Source organism: Urocampus carinirostris, chromosome 1, assembly GCF_059441175.1.
Source record: "Urocampus carinirostris isolate Australia breed hairy pipefish chromosome 1, RoL_Ucar_1.0, whole genome shotgun sequence".
Lineage (NCBI taxonomy): Eukaryota > Metazoa > Chordata > Actinopteri > Syngnathiformes > Syngnathidae > Urocampus > Urocampus carinirostris.
Genome location: NC_142349.1, coordinates 45,236,384 through 45,246,278, shown reverse-complemented (window position 1 = coordinate 45,246,278; position 9,895 = coordinate 45,236,384). Strand labels below are relative to the sequence as shown.

At 44.9% G+C, this 9,895-nt stretch overlaps 1 protein-coding gene across 1 annotated transcript in view; it reads left to right on the top strand.

Moving 5' to 3' along the window:
* Nucleotides 1-6,734: 6,734 nt before the first annotated feature.
* fbxl19 (F-box and leucine rich repeat protein 19) overlaps nt 6,735-9,895 on the top strand; it is a 30,599-nt gene continuing 27,438 nt past the window's right edge. Inside the window, exon 1 of the mRNA XM_088341494.1 lies at nt 6,735-7,056. The gene's annotated coding sequence lies outside the window, so the exon portion shown is untranslated. The remainder of the gene's footprint in view (nt 7,057-9,895) is intronic.

The window sequence follows — 9,895 nt, the reverse complement described above, 5'->3', positions numbered from 1 at the left end:
TCATTCCGCAAAAAAATATGGTGTACGATTATTTTGTATTTTGTACGGGAAAATACGACAGTTTGTACGGGCATGGAGCCGTGGAGGTTGACAGGTTTGTAATCAAGAATGTCCACGTTTACAGTGCTTATTTCATATCTAATTAGTTATCGCGGTGATCTGGTTTATATTTGTGGAATGTGGAATGCCTTAGTAAGTTTTAAGAAGGAAAGTGTCAGGGAATTGTAAGTGTTTTGCGACCATAGCCTACTATAGTTACGGGTTACGGGGGTGCTGGAGCCCATCCCAGTTGTAGATATTTTATAATAATAATAATAATAATAATTACAACAATAGTATTAGTATTGATATTAATGTACATTTTATATTATATATATTTAATAATACATAATTATATTGTTAATGATAATAGTTTTTGATTAATTGTCGTTATCATTATTGTTATGATCCCAGTAGCGGCAGTAGCTCAGGAGGTAGAGCGCTCGTCTTGGGATCAAGGGATCCCAGTTCGAATCCCGGCTCGTCCGTGTTACATGTCGAAGTGTCCTTGGGTAAGACACTGAACCCCTAATACCCCCAATAAGCAGGTTAGCGCCTTACATGGCTGCAAGGCCGCTATTGGGAAATGTGGAGCACATTGTAAAGCGCTTTGGGAAGTCAGTGACTTGAAAAGCGCTATATAAATGCATTTTTCATTTTTTCACCCCCAATAAGAATGTATTTAAGATGGGGCAAGCTAAGGACATTTTTCTAAAGTTTTGTGTCAACTAAGCTACTCTAAATAAGAACGGGTTATTTGAGGCCACTATTTTCGCCGATTTAACTTAGCTGTCATAAATACTGTAGTTATTTTACCTGTTACTTACCCGGTGTTGGTATGGACCGGTGTTGTATAGGAAGCAAAAAAGTCACAGACAAAAGGTCCACAAAGTGGCTCGCACAATCTACGTGTACTGTCGATCAAAAGAACAGACTTTTATGTTGTAGACTTCAATAAAATAGAGTCGCTATCTTGCTGCTTGCACATACTTTGTGCTTAATTGAGATACTTTTAGCTATAATCCAGAATCTTTTTCTGTCAATCGGCTGGTATAAACTGACAAAAATTCTGCCCCCCCATTAGAACAATGGGCGCACAGCTTGGCTAGGTGTCTGGGACCGGACCGGGAGGCAGGAAGGGTGAACTCATTTGCGCAACGATCAGTTACTTTTATTTAGAAAATAAAAGTTGTCCAACACGCAGGGACAAAAACAAAACAAAAACAGACTTACAGGCAATCAGAAATTCAGACTGGTTAACACTCAAAAACAGGCTTAAAGTTACTAACTCAGACAAACAGGCATGACAGGTCTTCCTCGAATTAAACAAAACAGAACAGAGCAAAACAGAACAGACTAATGCAATGATCCAGCAACCGGGAGTCCCCCAAACCCGCCCTTAAGAAGCACACACGCAATTTAGACAATCTGTTACAGCCGGTGCCAAGGGGCGGGACCAGCTGGTTGTCATGGCGACCATGCTGGACATGACAGAGCCCCCCCTTTAAGGGAGAGCTCCTAAGGTCCCAAAAGAAAATAAATACCTCGCACCCCGGAATAGGTCGACGCTCCCGATAAGGGCAACCCCGCGCCCTCCTCCGAACACGCAGGAACGGGCAGAGGCAGGTGCCGTCGGCGTTGGACGAGTCGGACTGGCGCTCGGCAGGGGGGGTCGGACTGGGGATCGGCAGCGGAGTCGGACAGGCGATCATCAGGGGAGTCAGACGGGCGATCATCAGGGGAGTCAGACGGGCGATCATCAGGGGAGTCAGGCGGGCGATCATCAGGGGAGTCGGGCGGGCGATCATCAGGGGAATCAGGCGGGCGATCATCAGGGGAGTCAGGCGGGCGTTCATCAGGGGAGTCAGGCGGACAATCATCAGGGGAGTCAGGCGGGCGATCATCAGGGGAGTCAGACAGGCGATCATCAGGGGAGTCAGACAGGCGATCATCAGGGGAGTCAGACAGGCGATCATCAGGGGAGTCAGGCAGGCGATCATCAGGGCAATCAGGCAGGCGATCATCAGGGGGAGTCAAACAGGCGATCATCAGGGGGAGTCAGACAGGCGATCAGCAGGAGAGTCAGACAGGCAATCAGCACGGGAGTCAGACAGGCAATCAGCACAAGAGTCAAACAGGCAATCAGCACGGGAGTCAGACAGGCAATCAGCAGGAGAGTCAGACAGGCAATCAGCAGGAGAGTCAGACGGGCAATCAGCAGGAGAGTCAGACAGGCGATCAGCAGGAGAGTCAGACAGGCAATCAGCAGGAGAGTCAGACAGGCAATCAGCACGGGAGTCAGACAGGCGATCAGCAGGAGAGTCAGACAGGCGATCAGCAGGAGGGTCAGACAGGTAAGCAGGAGTCGGACAGGAAAGCAAGGGAGTCAGACAGGAAAGCAAGGGAGTCAGAAAGGAAAGCAGGAGGGTCAGACAGGCAAGCAGCAGGGGAATCAGACAGGCAAGCAGGAGAGTCAGACAGGCAAGCAAGAGAGTCAGACAGACAAGCAGGGGAGTCAAACCAGTAGTGGGGAATGGAAGTTCGGCCGACAGGCGCGGTGTTGAGACCGACAGACGCGTCGGACAGCTCAGAGAAGGAGTTGCGGAAGGCGGGGCCGTTGTCGATAGGAGCTCTTGGACAGCTCGGCACCAAGTCTTTCCGGAAACCCCACTCGAGGCACAGCAATTGCCACGACGGGCGGGCCGTGGTTCGAGTGGACAGGAAAGGCTTCCTCACTGGGCGATTGTCAAACGGCGTCCTCCAGCCTTCCCCAAAATGGGTTGGGATCGTTCGCTGAGCTCACATGAGTGGCTGGATCATTCTGTCAGGGACCGGACCAGGAGGCAGGAAGGGTGAACTCATTTGCGTAACGATCAGTTACTTTTATTTAGGTAATAAAAGTTGTCCAACACGCAGGGACAAAAACAAAACAAAAACAGACTTACAGGCAATCAGAAATTCAGACTGGGTAACACTCACAAACAGGCTTAAAGTTACTAACTCAGACAAACGGGCATGACAGGTCTTCCTCGAATCAAACAAAACAGAACAGAGCAAAACAGAACAGACTAATGCAATGATCCAGCTACCGGCAGTCCCCCAAACCCGCTCTTAAGAAGCACACACGCAATTTAGACAATCTGTAACAGCCGGTGCCAAGCGGCGGGACCAGCTGGTTGTCATGGCAACCATGCTGGACATGACACTAGGTAACTCTTCTTTACAAACACGGAAAAGGGTCTATGCATTTGAAAGCTCTATGGGAGATGATTAGGAAAACAGCTTTATATATTATTTTTGAGACTTTATAACATAAATCAAAAACAAATTGGAGGACTCCATATCCGGAGTTGCATGTTCTCCCCGTGCCTGCGTCGGTTTCCTCCGGGCAATTCCTCCCACATTCCAAAAACATGCATGGCTGGTTGATTGGCCGGTCCAAACAAAAACAGTCCTTAGGTATGACTGTACGTGTGTGTGGTTGTGTGTTCCTTGCGACTGGCTGGAAACCAGTTCTTGGTGTTCCATGCCCACTGCCCAGGGACCGCTGAGATTGACTCCAGCCCCCTTGTGACACTAGTGAGGACAAGAGGTGCAAAAATTGAAGTCAGCTCACCATTTGTTGTGGCTCTCAAAGCAACAGTGCATAAGTCTTTCATATGTAGCATTTATAACAAGGCTCTAAGCAAACTGACCTCACCAACTAATACATAAAATTTAATTTAAGGAAGTCATTTACTGGAAATGTATTCCACGAGATGTGAAATGAATATAACATCGAGCTGGCACCAAAATTCCATTATCCACAAAAGCTTGAGCAGCTTGATGCATTCATACAATTACACTGACCATGTTTATAATTAGGGATGAGTCCGATTGAAATCTGACTATTGCTGGTATTCCAGTTAAGCATAGCCATGTCCATGCACACAAAAATCCGAATGAATTCTTGGTCCTACCGCCAGTAGTCCAATTCGTTGGGTTAGTCCTTTAATTTTCCGATTACTCGTGCATTCGAATAATCCGTTTTCTTGTACCCTTTACTGCAGTTCAGGAAGTTCACCTTTTCCAGAATATTTTGGCAAAAAACTTTGGACCTGTGGTTCAGAGATGGCCGTGTCACTCAAAATCTTGGGCTTACTTTTGTAAAAAGCCACACGTGTTTTGTTTGATTTCTCTGTGACATATCCATTTAACCCTTTTGCCCCAACTGTAAAAATGCCATCCATATATACTAAAATCCATGCTTCTGTCAAGCCAAGTATAGCACAAATTGTAATCACAGTCACTAGGGGACACAGCAATGGAGCACGGGGGGAACAAGCACAGTACTTCTTTGGTTTTGGTGAGTAACGTGAATGAAATCTCCCTTTATTTAATGTCAGAAGTTCAATGCAGAAACTGTCTATTTGTGTTGCTATTTTGCTCCTTTGTCTCTAGGATCAGACTGCTTTGTTTGTCACTAGTCATGTAAAGTATCCATTCGGATTGCTCCAGTCAAACTACTCTGTCATTGCAGACGAAGCATCACGTGGGGGAAAAAGGTGGAAGGGGTGACCGGATGGCATCTTCCCCGCCCCTCCTGGCAGAGAAGGCTCTCTATCCCTTTCTTTACTCTATCGTGCCTTTTTTCAACCGACGTAGAGGGAAAAAGAGCTAAATGCACAAACTCAGTCTCATGGCTGGGTTTCGCCAGGCCTCCTGGCCAAGAAGCCAAAGCCGTGGAACCCGAGGTGGTCCCAGGGGGCAAAGGCCAGCGCCAGTGTGACAGTGTAGTTCCTTCACAACTGATAGTAGGGGACACATTCCAAAACGTGCATGTCAGAGATTTCTTTCTTTTCCTCGGGGTAGATTTCTGAGCCAAGCAACAACTAATGGCTGAAATGTGAGTGGTAAATGCTTCAAAAATGCTTCGGTGCAACAGTGCAACCAGACGAAGCAATGAAAGGAAGCTGACAATTTGAAATTATTTGATAAGTAATCTCATCTTATCCACAGTAGGTCCTCAGTAGGGTCGCGGGGGTGCTCGAGCCCATCCCAGCAATCATCGGGCAGTGGGCAGGGTACACCCTGAACTGGTTGCCAGCCAGTCGCAGGGCACACAGGGACAGACAATTCGGTCGCTCATTCAAACCTAGGGACAATTTGGACCGGCCAATTAACCTGACATGCATGTTTTTAGAATGTGGGAGGAAACCGGAGTGCCCGGAGGAAACCCACGCAAGCACTGGGAGAACATACAAACTCTGTACAGGAAGTCCGGTAGCTGGATTTGAACCCACACAGGAGGTTCCCAAGACCTTAGAACTGTGCCGCACACGCGCTAACCACTGCGCCGCCGTGCTGCCCTTGATAAGTAATGCTGGACAAAATATGAATAACATCTCATGATTCCAATATTTTTATGCCAACAGAGGAGGCCTTACAGGCCACTGGTATTTTCCCAAATCTTTCTCAATCAAAGGAGGAGCCCGCAAACAACAGAAGATATAGTAAATTATTATCTCCTTTTAAAAAGTAGCAGAGTAACGCATCGTGTAACAGCAATTGGTTTAGAACATGTTACAGTGGCTGTAACTGTGAGAAAGGGTTGCATTCAAGGAACGCCTTCCTTTGTAACACACATACCTGTCAACCTGTACGTTTTTGACGTACAAAGTACGTTTATCATGCATTTTAAGACGTGTACGACGTACAAGGAAATCTGTACGGAAAAACGCAAATTTGTCAATTATGGGTACCATCCGGTATACACCGACTATCACGAAACGGCAAATCAATCAAGTCAAACGAGTTCGCTGCTATCTCGGTATCGTTTTTTTTCGTTGCAAACGAAGCGAGCGGTTTGATGCTACTGTGCGCATGCGTCTGCAGCCTCGGATTTCATGCGGTAGTTATGTAGTGAAAGGAAGTCCGTCTCTTTTCAAACGGCTCACTTGCTTTGATGTATTATATTACTATTTATTATTTTGTATAAAGAAGTTAAGAAAAAAAGGAAGTATAAAAGGAGAAAATGAAAAAAGACAGGTATGTGGTTAACCCTTTAATCAGTATATTACCAACAATCATTTAATGCAGAAAATAAATTAACAATTTGAATAAGAAAATGTATTATTCTACTTAAATATATTTGCATGTATTTTTCCTTCTACGGTGAACGTTCAAGCTACTTAATTTTTGAATCTTTTTTTATAATAAACCTCATTCATGTCGAGCAACTCAGTATTTCACAACAAAATGTTAATTAACAATATATATGATATAACGAAACACATGTACAATATAGCATGTTAAACTACATAAATAAACACGTTTGGAAAAAAATATGGTGTAAGATTACTTTGTATTTTCTAAGAGAAAATACAACATTTTGGAAGGGCATGGAGCCGTGGAGGTGGACAGGAATGAACGCGTTACTCCCAGCACTTACTGTAATTATTTGTTTTTGTTCTAAAGACTGGGTAGATAGGGATGGGCCAGGTGGGGGAAATGAAAAGACCTTCCATCCGAGCACGGCCCTGCGAAAGCGGTAAAGGACTACTTTATGCGGAAGGATTTCGACACGCACGTGCGGTGATCAAGCCTGGAAAGGGGAACGCGGCACGCGCACGCACGCTGCACCTTGTGCGGTGGAGAGCGAGCAAGCCATAGAGCGCTTGAGAGGGGGGAGAGGGAGCGAGAGAGAAGGGGGGACAGGGAGCGAGAGTGGGGGTGAATGGGCTCATCACACAGCAGCAGCAGCAGCAGCATTGCGCCCTTCATCTCCCCATCAATATCGACGAGTTGTATTATCAATAACACATCGGCTCCACGAGGCTAGCTTGGCCAAGAGCTAGCTGGATGATAACGGCAGTGAACGGCAGCATGGGTTTTGCGTGAAGCCGAGACGGTGGACAGCTCATCGGTACCAAACAAGGAAGCTGACGGACGGACGGACTGAGGACGAGCTAACGCTGGCTGGACGGCTTTTCTTGTTGCTAATGTGCGAGGCACGAGCATGCGAGCTGATAGCCAGAGGTGAGTGACAATAGCGCCCGTGCTGGCGCACAAGTGCCGATGCTATAGGGTTAGCCTCCTAGCCCATGTTATCCTTTCACAGAGGGGTGTGTGTGAAAACGCGTGCTTTCATATGTGTGTTAGCAGTTAGCACCTTTCAAGTCCCGTCTGGCTTCCTGAGGCTTGCTAAATTTGAGCTGGTTGCTTTGTGATGGCCATTCATCACGTGACATAGTCATCACTGCCAGTGGGTTAAGTATTTTTAAGAAAGAATAAGCGCAAAATTTTGAATCCGTAGTTTTCTGATAGACAGTCATAAGCATGGTAAAACAATACAGTTCTCCATTTTCAATATTTTCTTTTAAATTATTAGAATAAAAAAAATAAAAGCTCAGGATCAGATTAGGCTCTTTTATTCTGTTAGGAAAGAAATATTAAAATGTACCGTTTACCAAATTGTTCGAATTAGTTATCTGACTCCATCAACCAAACACCACCTAACAATGCGCGCTCGTTTCTTTTTTGGAAAAGATGGACAAGAATAGCCGACATTTTCACACGAGGGCAGATTCAATTTCTTAAATATTTTAACTAAGCGAACTCCATCGAATTAGCCGAAGTAGTGTCGCTCGAGTCTCCGTCAAGCCTTCTCTCTAGTTCTCCCTCGATCTTCTTCGATTTTCTTAAGTTCTTCTCGCGACCCACGTCTCTCCACCGGCTGGTGTGCTGGCTCCTCCCATGGGCGAGCCAGATAATCTCCATGTGGGCTCCACCATCATGGAGAAGAGCGTCTTGATGTCTGGACCCCGAGCGTTCCTGCGTTACGAAGGCCCCTCTTACGCCGGGAAGCGCTGATTGTCATATCAGCCCTTTGTCCCAGTTCCTGCTGTTTTCTGTAAAGATCATCCTCCACTAGGTTGCAATGACCTGCCCCACAGCCAAGCCAGTGAATATCTTTTGCATTAAATGTAATTTGTATTTGATCGTACAAAATCCCTTCTAGTCAAATGTATAAAATCCTTCAATTCCTTGTTATCAAAATTGGAGGGCATTTAACTTGAATTGTTTTTCCTTTTTTTGTTATCCACATTTTGGAATATTTCATGCAACAGGATTAGTCATGGCACTCCAAAATAAACTCGTAATAAGGACTTCAAAGATAACACACTATAAAAGAATAGCAGGATAGATAGACAACAATATTTACAACCTATTGATTATGATTCTCGTTGAAGTCCTTAACTCATTAAGTTTTGGACCTTTTCTCAAATTGGTAGAGCCGTTGCCAGCATTTTTTTTTTTTGCCATTTTGACTCATCCTTTAAGGCCTACAGAAAATTTAGTTTATTATCAAAAAAAAGCTTAAACCTTCATCATTTATCAGATAAATATATGTATCTAGCTTTTACCATTGTTGAGTAAACAATAGTTGAACAATGTTAAATTTCTTAAAAACTAGTTTCCAAGAAAATCTTTTGTGAAAAGATGCATTCCTAGCAGAACTTTCACTTAGGGGACTTTTTTTGCATTTGTGATACAGTACATCCAATATCCGAACAATGCTTTCATTAAACAGAAGGGCAGATGATGGACGTTGCGCCAACTTTCAATGAACATGTGTTTGAATGGAGTTCCGTTAACCATGAAAACAACCACATCCTCAAAAAAAGAGGTGCAACAGCATTATCTCAGTATTTGTGTCTTTTATCTCATCTCATCTCATTAGCTGCACCGCTTATCCTCAGTAGGGTCGCGGGGGTGCTGGAGCCCATCCCAGCTTATATTATTTTTAAATAATGTGCATTTTATTTACCCAGCTTAGTTGTTTAAGTCATGTGATACAACTACCTTTGGTGTAATTATTGCATACAATTTTTTATTAGTCGTGTGTACTGATGTAGTACATTAGTATCCAGTATAGTTTTTCCCCAGTGATTTAGGATCTTGAGGTCCAGCCCATTTCTGAAAAGTGTGATGGCGCTGTACACCAAAAAATAATGGTGACTAGATGACGAAGGTGCTGTATCCGAGTTAGATCAGGAGACTTCCTGCTACTGGCAACCATGGAAACCTGTACAATCTGTTTCATGTGGAGGAGCACACCTCTACCCCCACAAAACGGCCAGGAGAGGGATGGTCTTAGAGACTGCCCTCAGTATCAATAATAGTGCAATAAAAGAATAGTGCATTGTAACAATAGTGGAATGATAAGTAGTGTAACATTTAGCAGCAACAAAAAACCCTGCAAATTATTCGCAAGATATACAATTTAAGTCTTGCGCGCTTGTTTAGGGTGGTCAGGGCTTTGGGAAAGAAACTGTTTCTGTCCATGTTTTAAGGGACCTGTAGCACCTACAAGAGGGCCACAGGTCAAAGAGCTGGTGTATAGGGTGGGAAGAGTCGTTTATAATGTTAATGGCGCTGCTCCAGTATCGAAAGCTGTCTTTGCAGCAGCAACCGCTCCATGGTTTTCATCACATGTGGTGTCAGGGCGACCGGCCTGAAGTCGTTGAGTTCCTCAGGTCTTGATTTCTTTGGGACTGGGATGATGCAGGATGTTTACCACAGCTGAGGGAGCTGGACAACAAACTGGACTGGACTGCTTGTGTTCCTTCGGGGATGAATAAAGTATCTATCTATCTATCTAGTCCTCCACACTGGTTAGAGAGCAGCCAATGATCTTCTGGGATGTATCGATTACTCTCTTTATGTCTTTCCTGTCCACTGCCGTGCTCCCAGTATATCAGACAGCGACACCATACGCCAGAATGCTCTCTGCTATTGCTCAGTAGAAGGATCAACAGCTTCAGTTCCAGGTTGTTCCTCCTGAGAACCAGCAGGGAAGTGGCAGACATTTGCT